This window comes from Anguilla rostrata, chromosome 9, assembly GCF_018555375.3.
Source record: "Anguilla rostrata isolate EN2019 chromosome 9, ASM1855537v3, whole genome shotgun sequence".
NCBI classification, from domain to species: Eukaryota; Metazoa; Chordata; class Actinopteri; order Anguilliformes; family Anguillidae; genus Anguilla; species Anguilla rostrata.
In genome coordinates, this window is record NC_057941.1 from 29,793,036 (window position 1) to 29,816,475 (window position 23,440).

The 23,440-nt window shown below is 43.5% G+C and overlaps 1 protein-coding gene across 1 annotated transcript in view; it reads left to right on the forward strand.

Moving 5' to 3' along the window:
• Positions 1-971: 971 nt before the first annotated feature.
• The window catches only part of trpc5a (transient receptor potential cation channel, subfamily C, member 5a), a 59,595-nt gene continuing 37,126 nt past the window's right edge, over positions 972-23,440 (forward strand). Inside the window, exon 1 of the mRNA XM_064349317.1 lies at positions 972-1,494. The gene's annotated coding sequence lies outside the window, so the exon portion shown is untranslated. The remainder of the gene's footprint in view (positions 1,495-23,440) is intronic.

A 23,440-nucleotide genomic window follows, 5' to 3' on the forward strand; every position in this document is an offset into this window, starting at 1 on the left:
ATCCTATGAAGAGGGTGGAGACTGGGGACCTGCTGGACTGTAGCTGTTGAGGATCCATAGGGGCTGCAGGAATCAAGTGTGTGCGCGGCAGAGAGGTTGGAGCGCTAGCAGATTACTATGCAGTCTTTGGTTTGGTCACATGGGTCTGAACCAGGGACCAGTGAAGGAACGTTCTGGAGTGAGTCTCGGGAGATGGTCTGTTGCACGTCATGGGGTCCCCTGATGCAGCTTGTGGGGTTCCTTTCACAATGTGCTATCATTTTAACACTGTAAACATCACTGTGTTGATGACACACCGGTCTCACACCAATGCATGTCTTCTGGGACGCTGAATCAGAGCCTCAAACTGCACCTTTACTCCCGGTCCTGGTACACCACAGCTAATATACCACTCTATCTCTCACAGCTAATATACCACTCTATCTCTCACAGCTAATATACCACTATATCATTCACAACTAATATACCACTCTATCTCTCACAGCTAATATACCACTCTATCTCTCACAGCTAATATACCACTCTATCTCTCACAGCTAATATACCACTCTATCTCTCACAGCTAATATACCACTCTATCTCTCACAGCTAATATACCACTCTATCATTCACAACAAATATACCACTCTATCTCTCCCATCCCTAAAAGACTGTCTCTCTATTCCCACAGTATGCTTATGGGGGAGGCGGCTGGAATCTTTTTGTGTATCTTTACCATATATGGTAAAAGGCAGAAGGAGCAGAACAGGTGAGGGCATGAGGAGCTTTGATGAATTGTGACTGTGGAGAGGAGATCACAGAGAAACACACAAATCCAGCAGGATCAGGAAGGGTTAGGTAAGAGGGAGACAAGCCGACCGCAAGAGCAGCATAACAACCTGACGCTAGAGCCGACAGGAGGGGGGGAGGGCGTGAGGGAGGGAGGGAGGGAGGGAGAGAGGGGCGACAGGGAAGGGAGGAGGGAAGAGGGGGAGAGGGAACACGGAGAGCGTTGTTTCAGTAGAGAGCAACAGTGCATAGCAGGAGACACTGCCGCCACGGTGACCGCGCTCCAACCGATACCTTGACAACCGCACCGAGCGCACGCCGCAGAACTCCGAGCGCTCCCCCCCACCCCACCCCACGCCGCGCAGCGCCGAGGATGGGTGAATGAGCTGCGCCAGACGGAGGGAGAGAACGCAGGAGCACCTCGCTCTGTCAGCCTCGCCGCCACCGCCGTCGCCGTACCCTCTCCGGCTCTGAGCGTGTCCTTCCCGCGCGCGGCCGACTGGCGCCAGGACCACCGGGGTTGGGGTGCGAGGAAGAGGAGGAGAGAGGCGCTGTGGAGATGCTGTGGGTGCAGACGGGGTCTCCCTGCGCAGCCCTGCGTGTGTGCCCGCCTCCCCGCATCTCCACGCCGATCCCCCGTTTCCTCAGGAACCATGAGGACCCCAGCCTGAGCTCTGCGGAGCGCACCGCACACCCCCGAACCCAGAATGTAGAAACGCACCACAGGTAAGAGTCTGCTTTATCGTCCGTCTCTCCGGCTGTGGAGATCTTCACTCTCAGAGCTGGGAAAAACATCTCGGTGCGCAAGATAGATTATTTAATTTTCTCCCCTCTCTCTCTCTCTCTCTCTCTCTCTCACTCCGTCTCTCACCCTCTCTTTCTCTCTGCGGGACTGTTTGTCCACACTAAATGTTAAATATGTTGTTTGTTGGAGGCATATTGGCATTGTTTTATGAAACACATTAATAATGCAAGATTTCTGAGGGGTTTAAGGAGGGAGTGGGGGTCTGACAGGAATTTGTAATTATGTTGCATTATCTGTGGAATTTTCCATCGTATTTACAAAAAGAAAAAGGTAATGATTGCATGAATCAATCAGCACATTTTAGAAAGCGCTGAATGAAACTATGCCTTTGATTTGTGGCTGAGGCTGGAGAAGACTGCCCGTGCCTTCGGTGGTTAAACGTGTCGGTGCGCGAGGGCTCGATGTTGGGGTGCCCTGAGTCGGTGGCGTATCATGCACCCCATCTCCTCACCGCGGTTCCCCCCTCCAGCTCATCAGTGATAGAGGCACTGTAGCCTCAGGTTATTAACACTCTAATTAATCTCCCCTGGCACCGCTCCAGAAAAGACCAGAGCAAAGGAGGTATTCCGGTAAATATCCCCATAAATCACTCACCCTTTATTCTCTACAGTCTGTTCAATACATTTATTCATTAATGGAGAAAACACCAAATGCAAAAAGCAAAGGCGCAATCGCAGGCCTGGTTTATAGGTACCTAATTCTGTGTATTGAAACAATCGGTACGGATTAATGAGTTATATTAAAAGGAATGGTAAAAAACATTTCTTATTTTACACTGAGGGAAATGAGCAAGATTCATCATGTTTGATGATGCAGTGGAAATAATCCTGTGGATATAACAAGAATGTCCACTGTGATTGTTTTTTTCCTTAAATATTCAGTTGTAGTCTCTCAAAGCCCAGTTTTTGTGAAGGAAAGGTTTGAAATTTGTAGGATATGTGCATGATCTCTGCAGTTCTGTGGTGGATATGAAAGTAAATTAATTACATACAGCAATGAAAACAGAAATCCATTGACAAACATATTAAATATGCATTAATAACAAGCTTGTTGCTAATTAATATTTAATATGTTTTCAATGCATTTCCGTTTTTGTTTTATGTTGTTGGTTCTTCGCTGACTGTGATTTTTTTCATTATAAGGGGTTCTGGCACAATGCTTCTGGGCATTTTCGATGGAGTGTATTCTGAGCTAATTTGGCTTCTGATTCGGTGTGTTTGTTTGGCTGTGGTGTTGTGGGTATGGGGATCCTGCGTGTGTGTGTGCATGTTGGGGGGGCTTGTGATATTGTGTGTGTGTGTTGGGGGGTTGTGATATTGTGTGTGTGTGTTGGGGGGGGGGTTGTGTTATTGTGTGTGTGTGTGTGTGTGTGTTGGGGGGGTCGTGTTATTGTGTGTGTGTGTTGAGGGGGAGGTTGTGATATTGTGTGAAAGGTGATGATAGTATTTGTGATTGTGATGTTTTTTAGATGGTGGCTGTGTTGGCTGGTGTTGGGTGGATGGGAGTCGTGTGGATTGTAAACAGCAGCAATGTGTGGGAATGCACTTTAAATCTGCTTCATGATTTCAGTTATACTGTACTATTAGTGCCTGGCTACACGCAAGAGAATACACACACACACACACACACACACAAACACACGCACACGCACGCAGACACACACACACACACACACACACACACGCAAACACACAAACTTGCAAGCATATAAACATACACACACACACACACACACACACACACAAAAATACATGCAAACACACAAACATACAAACACACACACACAAAAACAAGTATACACACAAACACACACATTTTAATACTTTTATTCATTTCCATTTACTAAAGAAAAATCAAAGGGCAGTAGAGACACACAATACAGCACATAACGATGACATGGAAACGTGCAGGTTCATTAGGGGTGAATATGGCGGCTGCCTATTATTGCTGACATGGAACAGTATCTTGCCAGCTGCTTTGCCAGCAGTTTTGGCATTCCAGCCAATTGCAGACCCCTCACCACTAATCTGTGGTCATTGCCAAGGCCGCCAAATATAAATACTAAAAATCTACATCCGTAGCCAAGGTGTTCAAGGGCTGACACCAGAATCTGATCCTTCAGTCCCTCAGTGAGGAAGGCCTCTTCTAGACTGGAGTCAAAAGTACAGCCCACCTCCAAAACAGACTTCGCCCTGTTTCTTCATCAACAACAACTCCTGGAGTATTGGCAGACACATTGTAGAATATATCAGTATCATTACTGCAAAGGTTGAACATGAGAGGAATGACATGGGAATGCTTGTATATTCTCACACACATGCACACACACACACACACACACTGACACAAACAAACACACATACACACACACAAACATACACACACAGACACAAGCAAACACACATGCACACACAAACATACACACAGACACAAACAAACACGCGTGCGCACAAACACACGCACACACACAAACGCACAACCATACACATACAGACACACACACAAACATACGCACACAGACAGGCACACACACGTACACACACACGTACACACATACACACACACAAACACACACACAAACACACACACTATTATGCTAATATTGATGTTTCACTCTGCAGTGAGGAGGAACATTAGACCGTGTGGTTCCTCTCTGAACTGACAAACAAACACGCAAAGCTAAGCATTCCCAGCTGTGACCTGTTCCAAAAGACTGCTCATGTTAATGTGACCGAGCGTGAGTTGGGAGGTGGGGCAGGGGGCCGGGGCCACAGCTGTGCTTCCCTGTCTCAGGTGTGTTTTAACCTCACCTTCGTTCTCACGCCTTGTCTCTGAGGTGCTGTTCAAGTGCTGTCCAAACGCAAAATTGCACTGTCCTTTTAGCTACATTTCATGTCTGAAGTATTTGAGCGAAATTGGAATGCTCTTAAGCTTGTCCTTGATTTTCTTTTCACTTTAAACACATATCTTTTGTGACCTGGTGAAACCAGAGAGCGACTCTGAATTACACCTGTTTCTGAGATTAACACTCTGTTTTGCCATATCAAATGAAATGACATTAAAAATAAAATTTATTATGGTAATGACAAAACTGTTCTTATGGAGATGCACCTGTATTACAACCTTACATTACAACCTTGCTGCCTATATGTACAATAATGCAAGTCAATGCAGCCTTACGTTGGCTTGCATTGCTGTACATGCAGGCAGCAGACGTCAGATTGGAACACAGCCATTGTGTATTCATGCACCACCAGGACATTCACTAAAACCCATTAGGTTCAGCTAACTGGGGCAGGAGTGACATTGGGACAGTGGAGCAAACTCATGGGGCGCTCTAGAAAAGGGCCATACCCAGAATAAGGCTACAACAAGGTGGTACAGGTCTGTCCAGTGCACATTTGATGGTGGAAGAGGAGTGTGTTTGTGTTGTACCAAACCTCCCCCCCCCCACCCCCCACCCCCACCCCCCTTTACCCTGAGGAAACTAAATTAGGCCCAGGCCAGGCTCCTTCTAATGATCATTTCAAATGGATGCAAATTTGTTGTCTCTGAACAATTGGGTTAATGAGACAATGTCATTCAGGCCCCGCTCCACCACATCCCCCCCATCCTCCCGTAACTAACGTACAGTGCCTGAGTCTTAGTCATTCCACACAGGAATAGCGTTTTCTGAAGAGACCAACTGTGGGAGGGATGTGCCTGCAGGTAAACCACACAGGTGAGCAGAACAGAGCTATATGTAGGTAAATCACACAGGTGAGCAGCACAGAGCTATATGTAGGTAAATCACACAGGTGAGCAGCACAGAGCTATATGTTGGTAAACGGCACAGATGAGCTGGACAGAGCCATATATAGGTAAATCGCACAGGTGAGCAGGAGAGAAGCGTACGTGGGTAAAGCCCACATCAGGGATTGAGCTGCAACTTGTGTGCTGTTCATCAAATGACGCACTGAGTATTGCGTGTGACAGGAGCAGACAGTGGGGGACATGTGATATTGTTGCTTAATTACACACGCGTGCTGTGCCTGGAGTATCGCACTCTCTCTCTCTCTCTCTCTCTCTCGCCCACCCTCTGAGGCGTTATGACGGGGTAATATCTTTGTGAGGACGTGAGGCAGACCGTGAAAACGTGCGGAGAGGATGAGGTGTTTATAACATTTCCGCGTGTTGTGTGCAATCCCGTAGAGCACCGCAGAGGTAATTATCTTGCCTCACACAAGCAGAGCAGAGCGTAAACAAAACGCAAGAGGAGAGCATGTGCCACTCACGGCTCGTACCCTCGGTCTCTGACAGTCGGCCCCTCTGGGCAGCGAGGTGGAGTTTCACACTCACACAGCAAGATAGGGGGAGGACAGATGGACAGCTAGGGGGTGGAACCCCCCCGATACCAACACTGCCTAATGAGCAAACCGCCACCCCCCCCACTCATATACAAGCGCATATGTCCGCACACACACACACACACACACACACACACACGCATCGAACCTGAGTCAAATAATTATTGGAAATATTTTAACCCTTCAGACCCCTGTGGCGATTAATGAAAAATGTGGGTTTCCCCAATTTTCAGAACAAAATTCTTCTTTCATACATTTTTGTTGGAAATACCTTTCTTTGAAAATTTTAATATTTAAACACACAAATCTGTATGTATGTGCGACAGGTTTACCAGCAGGCCCATTTACCTGTGAGTCTAATTTAACTGTAGGCCTGTTTACCTGTGCATCCAGTTTACCTGCAGGCCTGTTTATCCGTGAGTCTAATTTATTTTCAGGCCTGTTTACCCATGAGTCCAGTTTAACTGCAGGCCTGTCTATCTGTGAGTCTAATTTAACTGTAGGCCTGTTTATCCTTGAGTCTAATTTAACTGTAGGCCTGTTTATCCTTGAGTCTAATTTAACTGTAGGCCTGTTTATCCTTGAGTCTAATTTAACTGTAGGCCTATTTACCTGTGCATCCAGTTTACCTGTAGGCCTGTTTATCCTTGAGTCTAATTTAACTGTAGGCCTATTTACCTGTGCATCCAGTTTACCTGTAGGCCTGTTTACTTGTGAGTCCAGTTTACCTGCACACTTGTTTACCTGTGAGTCCAGTTTACCTGCAGGCCAGTTTACCTGTGAGTCCAGTTTACCTGTAGGCCTGTTTACCTGTGGGTCCAGTTTTATATCACTATAATACACTGAGACATATAGGGACTGTGGCACTGAATGACACTAAAAGTGTCCACTATGGCAGTGAGGGACAGTATAGCTTAGCACTACACAATATTGAGAGAGGCATAAAGAGTATAGCACTGAAAGAGTACAGCGCTGGGAGAGTATGGCAGTATGGCCCCAAAAGAGTACAGCGCTGAGAGAGTATGGCATGGCATTGCACTACACAACACTGAGAGAGGTAAGGACCGTATGGTACTGAGAGAGTACAGCACTGACAGAGTATGGTGGTACGGCACTGAGAGTTTGGCACAGTATAGTGCTACATAACGCTGTGAGAAGCATAGAGATTATGGCCCTTTATCGCAGTGAAAGAGCCCTGCGTCTTATTTGATCCCAGCAAGGCGGGGCCGCTTCAGAGAGGCAGAGCAAGGAGTGGCCTTCAGCCAGCAGGCCAATCAGCAGAAGCCTCCGGCGCCCCTCTCACTCCATGTAGCAGCCATCCGCGCGGAATAAGAGCCGTTTCGTGGCCCTGCGTCCCCGTGTACACACTGCGTATCTCTGCGCACACACGTGTAGCCCGCAGCTCTGGAGCAACACGGGCACCCTCTCGCCGCCGTCTGCGATGCTGGACATCTGCGCCAGCGCTTTCCTGCATGCGCTAACCCCATTATCACGTTAGCGCACATTGTGCTGCGCACTTTACCACACGCTTTAACACACACTTGAACATGTTTCGCCACCTGCTTTAGCGCACACTTTCGTACACCCTTAACCATACATGCTTAACGCACGCTAGCACATGTGTTAAAGGTACCCTTAACACACGTTAACATATTTGCTTTACCACACAACTTCATACACAGTAACATTCCGCTTCAGTGCCTCTCTCTCTGTATATGGATAAGCTCGACAAGATTTGATATCAATTTTTTCATATTCAGTCAATGAAATTTATATTTAACTTTTCAGCCAATATGTAACAAATCTGCTTCAATGTTGCCAGTACAAGAAGTACTGCAACAATTATTGAAGCAAGTACTACTTCAATGTTGCTGTACAATAAGCCAGGCCCAGCCAAAGAAGAGTATTTGAAAATAGAGATCAAAGGAAACCTTGTTGTGCCAAATAATAGCCTATGCAAGGTGAAGCTGTTTGTGTATTGAGGCCATTTTGTGCTTGAGGCAAGTGGTTATGTCATCATTTTGTTGTCAGCTGACTGGGATGGTGCAGACCCTGGCCTTTGAAGACTTATCAGATTAAAATGGGATTAAACTCTGCTGACAGGCGGCCTTATTAATGGCTGATATGATCGATGTCATTATTGCAGCTGCGATGTCGCGGCCTGCAAGCGGGCTAAAACATCTGCTGCCAGATCTTAAGTTGATACCGGACATGTTAACCGTATGCGCTGTGCTGTTCTGACCACACCACCTATGGAATGAGCCCCAGCTGGCTGCCTTATGTGTACTCCGACCTGGGTCTCCCACACCCTCTGTTATACTGTCAGTGTGTCCATGAAAGCACTGAATCATGCTCCACAAGTTTCCAGTGGCAACATGCTCCATAAGTACTAAATTATTAATGCCGCTCGGCCATAAAATAAACATCAGTCATGGGGGAGCGAAGTACTTTGAGTCTATCATTTTTCGTTTTGTTTGAGACTTTAATGACTTCGTAAAATTAATGATTAGCTTAATTATTTAAAGGGACCGTCTCTGCTTGCTCATTCAGAGGGACAGATTGAGGAACCGGTATGAAGGCAGGAAGATGGCTTGCTTTGGCAGGGCAGACTTGGACGCGTTAATCGCCTATTACTGTTCGCCTGGGTCCCGCCCGGTGAGCCAATAACTGCCCTCTAGGAGAGAGGAAAGGGATGGAGGGAATGAAAGAGAAAGAGAGAGAGAGACAGAGAGTCAGACAGAGAAAGAAAGAGAGAGAGACAGATAGACAGAGAGGGAGAGAGAGAGAGAGGGTGAGTGAGTTCGAGAGATAGGGAAAGAGAGGGTGAGAGAGACCCAGAGATAGGGGGAGAGAGAGGGCGAGTGTGTGTGAGAGAGAGAGAAGCTTGAAGATCACAGGAAATGACCTTTTATAGACAGATGAAGAGATTCACCAAAATCCTCACAAAAAAAAATTATAAAAATGAATGAGGGTTTACCGTAGTCATTTTTATTGTGTTCTTTTCCCGAGATTATCTTTGGAGCACATTATCTAACCGTCCATGCAACAGACCAAGATTTGATTCATTTTATTCTTGCTATTTGTCAATTCGCTCAGAGAAGCTCCTTTTATGGGCGGTTTGCTGGGCTGTGCAGCACCAGGATGTGGCTGGACTTGTGCAACTCCCCAAAAATAAATCAGGACCTCGGTTTGTCATCTGAAGGGCCACGTCTCCCGCATCACAATTTTCCCGACGCTGTACTGGAGCGCCGGTTCCTTACCTGGACCAGATGGGAAACCGCGCCCGACTAACGCAGTTTTCAAAAAACAACTTCATTTTCCGAAGAGGTTTCCTGTTCTCCGGCTGGTTCATATCAGTTTAGTTTGGGCGTCAGGCTGGAGACATTTACAAGGTGTTAACGGCTGCATGTGTGTGTGTGTGTGTGTGTTTGTGTATGTGAGACACCTTCATCGGGGTGAAGGCCTGGTGAAGGTCACACAAGGCCCAAAATAAAATACTTCAAAGTCCAACGATGGCGGAGCAACAAGCACCACTTGAGTGCAGTGATTTTTATTATTACCTGTGGAAGGGCTAGAATAGTAAGTGTTATGGAAGAAGAAACAAAAGAAAGACCATAACAAAGGGAAAGTATGGCTAATGGAAGACAGACAAACTGACAGAAACGGACGCACTCGCTTGGACATGAAGACAGAGGTGCTACACTTCCAAATGCATACCCGCTAGCAATAGCTAAGGTGACGGGGACTGGAATGCGTGCGTGCGTGCACTGCGAGTGGCCTTCGTGTATGTAAGTAGCACTTACAGAGGCCCCTGTCACAGCGACTGAACCCGGGAAACATGAAAGGAAAGAGATCGGTTTGATCAGCACACTAAATGAGCGCTTTAATTGCCTGCTGGAACAGTGGGGAGATGTGCGCTTGTTCCCACACACAGATTCGGCGGCCATAATCAAATCTGGGTTTCCAAACAGCTGCGGAGTGCATTTGGCACAATGGTTGTGACAAAATGGATTTTGAAGTGTGAAAGCGCCAAAATGTTTGCGTAATGGTTGAAAAACTAGTTGCTTAAGATAGCAACAGATCCCTCAGCTGATGTCTTCTGTTAGCTGCAGATACCCGACAATGGTTCCTAGGTGGTTCCTAAATGATTTCTCCAGTGAACAACTTTGTTCCCTGACACCATGGAATGAATAACTCAATCAATTAGGAATTTTTACCTATGACATGATGACAAATTTCATTTTGAAAAAAAGGATAAAATGATAATGATTCAAACCACAACAGTGAAAATATACAAATAGGTGGCAGGCCGTTTGAGGAGACTGTATGCCAGGGTACGTACGGCAACATGCATGGATACAGGGACACGTGGGCCACAACTGTTGTACCAATGTACTGTTGCGCCAATGCACCAATGATGTTAATGTTTTTTTACCCATATGAAAGGGGTAGCTGTCACGGCGGATGACATCACATCCCGTCACATCGCACCACATCACATAAATAATATTACCTCTTTTATTTTATGAAGGTGCTACATCACATTCTCCCTCCACAAGAAATGGTAGCATTAGGACTGATATTGGCTCCTCCTTTAAAGGAGGTAAAGCATGTTTAAATGGGGAAAAAAAACATCTTCCAGCTGTTTTCCTTCCAGGGACATTTTTTGAAAAAGGAAAGCGGTGCATGATGGGAGCTCTTTGTGTTCTCTTTGTGAGCTCTTTGTGCCTGAGGAGCTGTGGGGAGCACTCCCAGTGGCAGCAGGCCTCAGTGGTCCGGCTGAAGGACTGGGCCACGTTGATATCAACCATGACGACATGGCGCAGCACACGTCTGCTCTGGCCCAACTGTCATTTGAAGAGAGAATCATATCAGAACAAGGCACAGATTGTGCACTTGTGCTGTTGTCACGTATGCAAGCATCTGTCCCCCAGTGAATCTCACTGTGTCGCGAGGCATGTTTCACCTTTCGTATCACAACTCCTCCCCACCACCCCACAATTGCACCCCCAATGCCTTCTGGACCAGTGTACCCTCCGCACGCTAAGTACCCTGGGGGCCATTGCACCCCCCCCCTCCCCACCCGCCTTGAAGGGGTATTGGGGCATTAATGAGATAGCGAGAGAGCATATGGGCCCAGCATGGATCCGCCACCTGGCGAGCCCTCCTTCTCCTCTGTCTGCTCTCTGAAAGGACCTGCCTGCTTACCAAGATCAAACAGACGTCTCCCTTACACATTTACTGCCTCTGAATAATTCAGCCTCCTCTGCTCGTTCAAACACGGATGTACGAGCCGTGCCAGAACAACATGGAAGCCAATCTTTTCACACGCAAGGGTGAAAAGGGAAAAATATGCAACACCAGGTCAGGACATGTAAATGCTAGCGCACGCTTATTGACACAACAGTTTACTGAAACACACACATGCTAAAACACATTTCTAGGCCACATACATACCAACATATATGCGCACTAAGACACACAAACTAAAACATGCGCATGTTAATATATACAGTACACATGCTAAACCAGACTTATTAATAAAACAGCAGAGCCCCTGTTTTGAGGTTGTTTTTATCCTGGTTCCTTCAGGTTCCATTTCCTTTCTGCACAGACAGGAAAAACACACTGAACACATATGAACAAGTAAAGTATAGTTTTACATTGTTTATGTGACCTACTCATTAACTACAGGCACTAATCTGTCACAGCATTTGGAACTGAAATAATGTAAATTGTATCAATATATTAATTGCCACAAAATTGGCATTTATATGCTCAAATAATAGTATTACTACTACTACTAATAATAATAATAATAATAATAATAATAATAATAATAAGAAGAAGAAGAAGAAGAAGAAGAAGAATAATAACTGCACGCTGAGGGCTGAGCCATTGAGGCGGTCCTGCTGTGTGCTTTGAACACTCTAGGAGTCTGAGTGGCAGGTGAGAAGTGTGTCTTTGTGCCTCCAGCTGTGTCAGTCATGTGACGGCATCGCCCACTCGGACGCCCCGCCTCACCTGTTCATCACACTTCCCCCCCCCGACAAGAGCACGCTCCTTCGCTCAAATCTGAATATTCGGACTGACAGACCAGCCACACTCCAGCACCGCGTCCAAGGCCCTCCATTCCATTTAGTCTCTGCATTTCTTCAACCAAACTCTAAATTATTTCCTCTTAACTCTTCAAAATCTGCTTTGAATACGAGTCCATTTAATTTTTATACTTGAATGACAGTGAGATCTCCAGTGTGAAAACGAGGATGAGGAGGATGTTGAAGAGGCCCCACGAGCAGGAGAGCAGGATGAAGGTGGAACAGCGGCAGCTGATGGATAAGAAATATAGGCAGACACCTCACCTTTAAACCGGTCATTACTCTCAAATGGTTTCTATTTGCTTTCATTGATTAACCGTCACGCAATTAATTAGCTGACTAATCTAAAGGTTATAGACAGTTATTCCCAATTCTATATTGGGGCAGCATTATTTTTCAACATAAGAAAATCATTATTTAATGCCCACCAATTATTTGATAAGTAATCATTTTCTATGTCCAAATTAGGCAAATAGCCTATTCACCACATACAGATGAAGTCCAACAGTTTTAATTGTGCCGATTACGCAGTTTTACTCATGATTGCGATGGTTTTTTGTTTGCTATATTTTGTTGCACACTGCAGTCAGAACTGGCGTGATGTATATAGTTAACAAAGGGTTTACCATTTTAAAGTTAAAGTGTATTTGTAATAATTAAATAAATTTCACTGAATTTAATGTTTTCTCATCATTTACATTTTATAATATGCCATAAGGAAAAACAATGCAACAACATGAGACACAAACTTGAGAAGCTTTGTAATGATCAGCCAGTTGATTAATTGGTAAATGGCAAGTATATTAATCAAGAGAAGCAAAATGCACAAAAACTAACTGAGACCAAATTTCAGCTGAATTGTAATGTTTCTACCTCCTCTTTTTCAAAGCAAACGGCCTACTATACTGACCAATCCGGTGTGTGCTTATTATAAATGCCTTTGACCAGGTGACTGTTTATCAGTTCCAGAAGATGATGCTATGTCAAGCAAATTAGCTGAACAACATCAAACACTGAACTGAAACAAACATTTTCAATGCCAAATATCTCCCCAAAAGGACACATGTAGATGGTTTTCAACACCATCTAATGCCACTACTCTCCAAATCTGTAGCCCTCTCCATGACCGCCCTGGGGACCAACCATCTCATTTTCTCTTTAGAGGGCATTCTGTAAGCATATAACAGCAAAAAAGCAAGTTTGTTGGAGCAACTCAGAGGCAGCATAATTGCAACTGCTCTTACATTTATATAGACGGGAACATCGTGTTTTGTTGGTCACCTTGCAAACAATTCCCGCTAAAATTGAGTCAGGAAGCCATACAAATTTTTCAAGGACGGATGACTGCTTAAAATGATGTATGATTTGATTTATTGCTAATAAAAATAATGCCTTATATCCGAGAACTACTTCTGGAACAGAGTTTTACTTACCTCGCTCAAAAACAGTTTTTTTTTAGAAATATTTCCAGCAAAGCTTGCCAAATTGCCCTGTTCTTTTGGCACGCGATAGAGGACTGAATTACGTGCGTACGAACCTGAAATGGCTACTGTGGCAGCAGTGGGCAGAACGTTATTGACCGTGTTGCATTTATGATACGTTGCATTTATGCCGACACTCCCCTACAGCCCTACGTATACTGGTGACAGAGGGTCTGTTCAATTGGCAAAGCGTTCGACAAGGTTCAGCGCTGAACCGTCATCCTCACCAGAGCTCTTTCAGAACCGTTGTTCCTAAGAGTGTGTAATGAGTCACATGAATCACACTCCGGGAGCTGGCGTGGAGCCTCCGCACGGTCGCCCCAGTCTGCTGTGTGCTGGGGTCCTGCTCACTTGCCTAATTAGGCCATGAGCCGGGTCAGCGCAGTGCACTGGAAGAATGGCTTCCAGGGAACACACCTGACCAGTCTCACGGCACAGGACAACAGCTGGGGAACAGTTACGTCCCACAGCCTCATATCTGCTTCTGTGTCAGAGAGAGGGAGAGAGAGAGAGAGAGGGAGAGAGAGAGAGAGAGAGAGAAAGGGGGAGATAAAGAGAGAGGGAGAAAGAGAGTGAGAGATGGGGGAGGTAGAGGAAGGCAGAAGAAGGGAAAGAGAGAATAGGTGTGAAAAAGAACAGGAGTGAAAACACAGAGGAAGAGGAAAAAAAATCGAGCCGGAGAAACGGAGGGAAAGACAGAGAAAGAACAGAGGAAGAGAAGAAAAGTCGAAGGGAGGAGCAAAAAAAAAAAAATGGGTGCAAGAAAGGGAGGGAGTCTTTTTTTTTTTTTTTTAAACCTGCTGTCAAGGCAGACAGCAGAAGTGAGTGCAGAAGCAGAATTCAGGATGTAACCTGAGATGACAGTGTGCAGGCAGCGTTCTGAGACTTAAGGACACATTCACTCTTTAGCTGAGCGGACGCAGCATACCTGGCAAACCCAGAGATCTCACCCTCTTCAGGAGCACCTCTGGTCTCTCGCTACATTCAAAGGGATTCAAAATATTATTCACCCAAATGTCCCTGCACAGCTCAAACCCAAACCTGCAGTTACACAACCACAAGCTTTTAATTTAGGTTTACTCGTGTTTTACTTTGTGTGTGTCTGTAGGTTCTCAGTCGCAACAAATAATGGCAATACACTTATGCACATATATTTCAGTAACTACAGAAAACGTCAGTAACAGTGACTCCATCGCTTACTGCATTCAAGAAAGTTTCTCCTCAATGAAAAATAATAGTCTGTTTCTATGTCTTCAGTTACACGCCAAATGATGATAGGCAGACACAAATACTGTTAAAATGTAGAAACACCGCTATATATCTTGTTTACAGCATGGAACAATGTTGTGTTGGCAGTTATTATGATGGGTTACAGTCCTCCACTACATTGAACTTAGCAGTGTTAGGTTTAATGTCTTGTGCGTGAATAGTATGGGAGGTTTGTTTACAGGGTTAAGTTCCCACCATAACATTACTGTGCAGGACTTAAATCTCTCATTGGGGCCTAAACCTGGGCCACTGACTGCAGGGAAGGATAGCATCATCAGTTACCTAATTCACTCACTCAACTTTACACAATGTACTATATGTAGTGTAATAAAGCCTTTACAACTTACATGTTTACATGATAAAGGTAAATGAGTAGTATCAAATAATCACTATTATAGCAGACTCTTTTATGAAGCATCATTTGCATATTGTACAGTTTCATATGTTATCCACTTGCACTACTGCAGACTTTCTGAAACACACTCAGGGTAAGCCAGTGCCCCATCGGGACATTAACTCTGCCCCCTGGTGTTTAAAATCCCACACTGCGGTGCTGTCAGCAGGACAGCCGACCCTCGGTCATACGCAATTTCCCCTGCGAGGGTGGGGTTCTGATCCCTACCAAAGCTATGGTCCGTCCTTTGACTGTTACCCTCTCTGCTTTCTATCTGTCTTAAAAAATACCCCACACTACCACAATGCTAAACTTAGGGGGAAAAATGAATGAGCAATTAATGAGTATAACTTTCTTTGTTAAAAAAAACAAACTTATATTTACTCAGATTTTCAGTAGGGTCTGTACCTCTGAAAGCATGAACACTGCAGGTAAGGGAGGTTCCTGTGGGTTCTTCATGTAGACTCAGCTGATCAGTCCAATGTGCAGCAGGTTATGGGCGAATATGAGTGTACCTACTTTACCTGTCAGCACCGTCTTATCAAAAACTAGTTTAAGCAGGACTCTCGCAGATTCAGGAATAACATAAAGGTGTTATTTATACTCTGTTTTCTATTAAGCTGTAAATCGTGTTGACAAATGCCACTGAAATGAGTCAAACTGCCTATTTGCGTATTGGTGCTGACCGTATTGCTGTGTCTGGATTAATATGACTTCTGTGGGCATTATCACAGTCCCTCAGAGACAGTCTTTTCTGCAAGTGCGCAGTGGGCAATGTAGGATTCATTTACACTGGGAAACGCATGCACTCGTGCACGGAGATTGGCTCCCTACACTCCTACCACACACCACTGGCCACATGACTGTAGGTGTGAAGAGCTGTCCGTGTGGGTGTGTATTACTGCCGCATGCATGCGATTGTTTTGAAAAGGTTGTGTAAGGTTGTGGCAGATCTTTCATTGCATGCTGTTTGTTTCTTTTTTTATAAATTTTGCACCAAAATTGGGGCTGAGCGTGTCCAATCACCTCCCTAATTTGGAATGGCCAGCTGTCAACTGCAGCCGTGTTCATGCGCAAACTCCACCGCTGATTTGGGAGAGTGTGGGCAACAGCAGTTTCCCTCCAAAACGTGGTGTCACCAGTCTGCTTTGTTTCACACCGCAGACTAATGCTAAGCTTGAATAGAGTAGAGTGGACTTGAAGGACCTTTCATACACGGCTTCAACGTTGATGAACGCAAGTATGGATAATGATAAAACGGGGGGAGGGGGGTGGCAGGTTTAAGATATAAAGTAGCTTATATCTTTTTTTATCTGTTCTAATCTAGGCATCAAGCTTCTCAGAAGCCACTGAAATGTGTTATTGACTTCCTCAATAGCAGAATTTTCCTGGGGGAGGACCGTCAGACTCCCATTCACCCCTGTGTCCCCTCCACCTTTGAAATTGAAATTATGCCACTGATCCCTGACTGAACATTACCCTATGGAGCTACTAGCCACAGTCGGCACTGGCAAGGTCCATATTCAATCTGAGACTGTGGGGCTGATCCATATACCACAGCGTGGTGCTTTAGCCGGATGACCCACCCAGCATCCTGTTATATTAATTCTCATTCCACATCTTTTTATGCTGCAAAGTTCAGCATTAAACATCATACCTTTGCTATTTCCAAGATAAAGGCACCTTTTCTGTTGCCATTTAATCAAAGGTCTGGTTCGGAACAAAGTCAGCCTGGGTTAATTTGATTAAACACAAAAGCGTATAATGCGTAAGGTCACCTTTTTTTTCTCAGACATGTGACCCACTGAGATTTAAACCTACATGACAATCTGTATCCTCGTTTGGTCCCAACAGACACTGGATTAGCACAAACACCAGACTAATCACATGATCAGAAGTTAATTGTGACTCTCATAAAAGCAATTTGTTTTCCGAGCACAAGGAGAGGAAGGCAAATAAACACAGCCAGAATGTTGAACAAAAAAAGTCTTAGCCACTGAGTTCATCAGTATTCTCCTAGCACAGTGCACACAGGTGGATTTAATACACAGTTTGTAATTTATCCATACACGCACAAGAAAAATAACAGATCCACATACACAATGAAAAACATCAACTGTGCTCATGTTGTATGGCGACCAACAACAAGGGAAAATCATCTTTCAGCAGGGTAGGAGAGAGCTTTAGTGAGGTGGATAGATTTCATCCTCAATTTGACCAATACATTTTTTGAGTACATGTTGAGCTAGAAAAACTGGATAACCCCAAATTGCATGCATTTCTGAAACAACATGTATTCAATAGGAGGGCAATCTCCTTGGCAAAACAGAATGGCATGTGGTCAAGTGATTTCCCTGAACTCTTGGGAGCTGTTAAAAATGTTTTAAAGCATCGTCCAAGTAGAATGTTGCACCACACAACGTTTATAATGGAACGCAGTACCTGAGTAAGGTACAAAGGTGCCGATAACACCTCCCCCCCCCCGAGCCATGCAAAATGAAACGGGCCACTTGGCATTCTGCCGGGCCATACCATTCTCGGTGCCTCAAATTATATTTGACATTAGTGGACACGGAGGTAGACATCTCACCAAATACAGCTGCACTGGCACAGGCCGTGGATTTCAGAGAGCTGTGGGTTGGGTGGGGCACAACTGACCTTATTCATGGAACATTGCTTACTTGAAATGACCCATTGATGCAAGAGTGGAGAAATCAGAATGCCTGAAACGTTCAATAAGACCGAACAACCTAAAAATGAATTACAAGCACTGGCTGGACGGACACTTGGCACAAGTCAGAACAATAAATAGCCAATGCATCAAAAAATTCTGAAATGTCCCGCAGAAAAACTGACAATATATTACAACCCCGATGCACTTCAAAGCCACCCTTTTTCGACCAGTGTGCAAATTCCCTGAGGCCGTTAGGATTTTTGACCCCAAGCAAGTGAGCATACTTGACAGAAATCTCCCTCTCGACTTGATTGTAGTATTTGACAAGAGCTTTTCTGCCCAACTCCTCAATTACAAATTATTTGCACAAAGAACAGCGCTGCAATGACACCAGGGGAGCTGCAGGACAGAGATAATAAAATCTTTCCAAATATTGTGAAGAAAAAGAAAAAAACCTGTCTGTTCCAACAAACTCTGTTGATGATAAATAATGTGTGTTCATATGGACAAGTTTATGCAAAGCATTGTTAAATAATGACTAAGGATGCTGTAAAAACATTGGCCATGATTAAATTCTGTTGCAAAGATCACACCATATATTAATCATTTAAGTTTGTCAGTAAAAATCTATTTCTTTTTTTTTTGTTGCCTACCCCTACTACAAACCATTTCATTGTTATGACTACCCTTCTGGTTTGTGCAGGTGACATAGCTGCACGTTTTCATGTGTGTAGGCTACTTCCCACCAATTAGAAAGACTGTGACAGAGCACAGCACTAAAAAATGGCTACTGTCACATGTCTTTGGTTCTAATAACCACTGAATGAATTATAGTATGTGACAGTGTGGACACATTGTTACATAGCAGTTGACCGATCAATGTGGATGACAGGGGAGATGTTATGTGATAATTGTCCAACAATTATCCAAGAAGGATCTACTGGCCTCCTGCTCATGATTAAAATGCAGACGAGACAGCTACTTTGGAAAAAATGTTGACTTCACACATAATGTCTGAAACAAACACAAAGCTTTCATTTTTTAACATAACATCGCCCAGTTAAACCAAGTAAAATGATCAATACCATTGCTCCAATTAATCACCCAGTCATGTCGATTGACATCACATCAACTGATCCAATTCCAGCTCCTTCCAGAAGATGTGTCTCCTTCCATGGCTAGCTCATCCATGAAAATCCATCATACCATGACAAGATCATGGAAAAAAAATAAGTACATATATATTGAGGTTTTCTTGCTTTCCGAAGACTCCAGTCTGATTTAAATAAATTTATATATTAAATATTATACTAGTACCAGAGAGTATAGTAAGCACTGAGAAGCAGTGCTGAAAATGCTAGTTTTAGTATTAGCAAAAGGGTAACATAACTATTGATTTGTAAAAAAAGAAAGAAAACATAACTGTGGAGCGCAACAGTATCATAGCTGCATAATACATTGCTATTTACCTCCACAGCACTGCAGTATCATACTTCTACAATGCTTTGCAATTATTACAATACATGCAGTACAATTTTACCTCTAAGGCACTGCAGTATTAGAGTACCTGTACCGTACATTACAATTATACCTCAAAGACATGATAACATTATGATATCTCTCCCAAAGAGATATTAAAAATGCCTTCTTGCCACAGCTGTGGTAGCAGGGTTTGGATTAAAATATTATACAGAAACAAGTAGGATTGATCTATTTAAAAAGTGCAAAAATAAAGTAAATCTTAAAAATTTGGTTAATTGTTCTGTGTCCTGTCTAAGTTTGAAATTTTCCATAATTATCTGTTTGATAACTAACTACTTGCAACAACAAAAGCAAGCCCAGTGGTTAATGTCTGTATATGCGTAGGAAGTACAGTAAACAGATAGCTAATACAAAAATATATTAAACTGCCTCACATTATAAACACCTCAGATACATAATGGATATTGTCTGAATGATGATATTATATTTTGGTTGCACAGGAACTGTAATGGGCACGTGGTTATAGGTTGCAATGAGAAGTAAGCTCCAGGTTGATTTATATTCCTGTGTCCTTCTCCATGCCTAAATCTTTCCTAAATTTCTCACGTTAATGATGGAACACACAGCAAAAGCCTATTTAAAATAAATATTCGATTTTCACAGCATTTTCAGTATCAGTGTAGTACAATCATCCCTCTAAAACTGTTGTGTGCACTTGGTTGAGATCTAGGTGAACTGTACTTGATTCTAATTTTTAAGGTCCCTGCGACGGTTCTGAAGTCCGCTTACTGTCTGTGCGATCCTTCAAGCGTCTGTGAGTGCTTTCATTTCTTAGGAGAGAGTTAAACGTCGGGAGTCAAAGAGCATTTTTTCATCACCTGCCACCATCTGTTGCAGTAGACCTGCAGACCGGTCGTTTGTCTTATCATATTAGCTGCTGTTTGCAGGTCCAGATGTTGATTTATTAAGATCTGAAATGTATTATTACCTCACATACAGAATAACGTGCCTGTCTGTTTATTCCCTTCGACAAAGGCTGTTCTCGCTCATTAGTCTGTACCCGCACAGAGACGTGTTTTGGGGGAGTGGTTTAGTCACCCGTGTGCAGCCGTACAGACATTTTAGAGAGCGGTTTGGTCTCGGGTCAACAGCAGAGAACACAGAGCGTAAACATGCTGTTCAAGAGCAAAGCGGACCCTGCCGGTGGCGCGTTCATCTTCGGGAAAGGTTCTGTGATGTCGGCACGGTGGTTTTTTTGAGTGTCAGCGTTGTATTGCATGCCTTACAGTACTATGTGTTAAGAGGGAGAGACAGACGGAGCGAACGAGAGAAAGAGAAAGAGGGAAAGAGGGAGAGTTCACTGGAGGGTAGTATCTCAGCTGCCACCACACTGATGTGAGGCTTGTGTGGTTCCACTGTTTCCATGGATACCCCCTTATGCCTTCAGTCATGACTAAGCGCCACCAGAGTAATGTGGGTCTGGTGCAAGCGGGAGGAGAAGATTGAAATAAACAGTTTGAGACATGCTGCAGTAGCTTGCAGAGAGGCACGTTCATCCACCGTTCTTTCTCCGTCTTTATCTTTCTTTTTCTCTCCACCCTCCTTCTCTCTCCTTATCCCCACAACACATTTCCCCCCGCTGTCACCTCAGAACCTGCATCCCAAATTAAAATGAGCAGCACACCACCGACAAAGAGGCACGCTAATTGTGCCATTTATCTTGTTAGCATTTACAGCCCTAATCTTATCTTTCAGCGCTCGCATTTACACCTGGTGAATGCAACAGGTAAATCACATTCAGTGTCACTTTAATTGGACGCAGTAATAATGCACCAGCAACCAACAGCACAGCTACAAACTAACAATGTATGCAGCCATGATGCACCTGCAGTGCAACCAACAGCACATGCAATCAATGTTCACTGCTCCCAACGTGGAGTTCACACTGTAGATTTTAATTCTGTATTGACATACGTACATTTTGAGTGCTGATATTTCTACTGTGGTGCAGGCTGTTTTCATGGTTGTTACTAAGAAACAAAAGTGTTTGTCGGTAGCTAGCTAGTTATATACATAAAAGTAAAATAGAGATATTTTATATCCAATGATTTTTGTATCTTGGATCTTGAAACTGCCTTTTAGCAGTGGTGCCCAACCCTGTCCCTGGTACTCTACCATTCTGCAGGTTTTCACTCCAACCCTAACACAACCCATCTCATTCAATAGCTAGAGGTCTTGTTGAGCTGCTAATTAGTTAAAACTAGGGAGCCAAATTAGGGTAGAAATGAAAATCTTACAGTACAGCCAATGTGTTTTCTTATTGAATCTACCATTATTGTGTTCACTGATGTCTTATTATCTGTGGGCTATTGCTTGTCACATGATAGAAACAGTCCTTTAAAGATTTCCCTTTCGTTGCCCATCGTACCGTGACCTGAACCCCAGAGATGGGATATCGCAGTCGAAAGGTTTTCTATTTCAGTGGCAGGTTTGTCCCACTGCCAGTGGCAGTTTTATTTTGCAGATGACAAATCTACTGTCGTCTCGCTGAAAACAGTGACTTTCTATTTTGTTCTGTCATTATGATCCACAGTGTGAAAAACACATACAGTCACAGCCTGTGCTTCCCAGCAGTGCATGATGTCATTGCCCATGAGAAGCAAGGCCAATTAATTTCATGTTGGCATAATAACTGTCATATACTGAAATAATTCACTACATTTCTTTCTGTAATAATGTGATATACCAGTGAAAAGTAATACATCTATAATAAATATAATGTTATCAGGTGCGTAGTGACAAAATTAATTGCTTTCTGATCAACTATGCAATAATTCCAACTGATAACATAACATCAATGTAAAAAATGTGTAAAATGTCTACCGCCTGCTTTTATGGATTTTCTATGGTTCATTTTTTTAAATACACCATTAGACTGATTATTTAAATTATTTTCCTGCAGAAATGAATGCCTATTACACATTATTATATTAGTTACATCCTTTATAATTTTGAGAACCTATAATGCTCATGCCACTTCACCATTTCATCATGCGCAGTGTGATAATAATGTATTATCTGTCATGAAACATAATTATCTTTGCATGCAACTATAGTATATTGTTTCTGTATGGTACTATACTGTCATGACACCATATGTAAGTAGTGTGCAAGGTCTACAGAAATGCCTGACTTCATTCTTATCTGAATGCACAGCAGTGCACAGTTACTACATTCTCATATCAATCCTCTTCTTGAAGGTAAACTAAACTATCATCGTGTGTAATTGTTCTGAATTTAACTGCACCATGTACTGCTGGTAGGTTTACTAAAAGCAGTTTTCGATTTTGCAGCCTGCTACACATCTTCCTTGCCATGTCCGGCATCTTAAACACAACCCTGTGAGTCAGCTATGACTCAGCTACTACACTCAGTGTGGTGTTGGGGTCCTCCGGATTTGGGCAGATCTTTCAAGAGCGATAACTTGAAGATTAATGTGTTGTAACTGGTGCATTTATTTCCCCCATATTATTGGAGGACAGGCCAATTTACCATTAAAAATTGATTTTAGCACGAGGTTCTCCTTTAAACAATTATTCCATGGCGGTACATTAATAATCTCAATTAATCATAATTACCACGAGTGAAGCCTCTAAGTATGTGGACTGATTTTGAAGCATATGTGCACTGACACTTTTTATCACTTACTGTTCTGCTCAACTGGATGAACAGACAGTGCACCAAATTAAAATCAAGAGGAAAACTATTGCTACCAAACACTGAGAAATATTTCAAAATGACACTAACTCGAAACAGCAGTGTAAAAATAGGAAAACATAAAAATGAAAAAGGTGAATAAGAAATATCTATTATGTTGATCCAATACTTATATAGTTTTATTTATGTATTTATTTATTTATGTGAATTTAATCAATATCAGTTAATTTATGTTTTCCTCCTTCATGGACATATACAAATACTTGTCCATTTGAAGAAGCACTTTTTTCCACATCAAAATAATTAGACATCTGATTGACCATTGGTGTTGATGTTGAAAGATAATTTTTTTGAAAAAATTGCAGTTTCTCTTTGAGGTTCCTGCTTAGACAGTGAATGCCTTCCC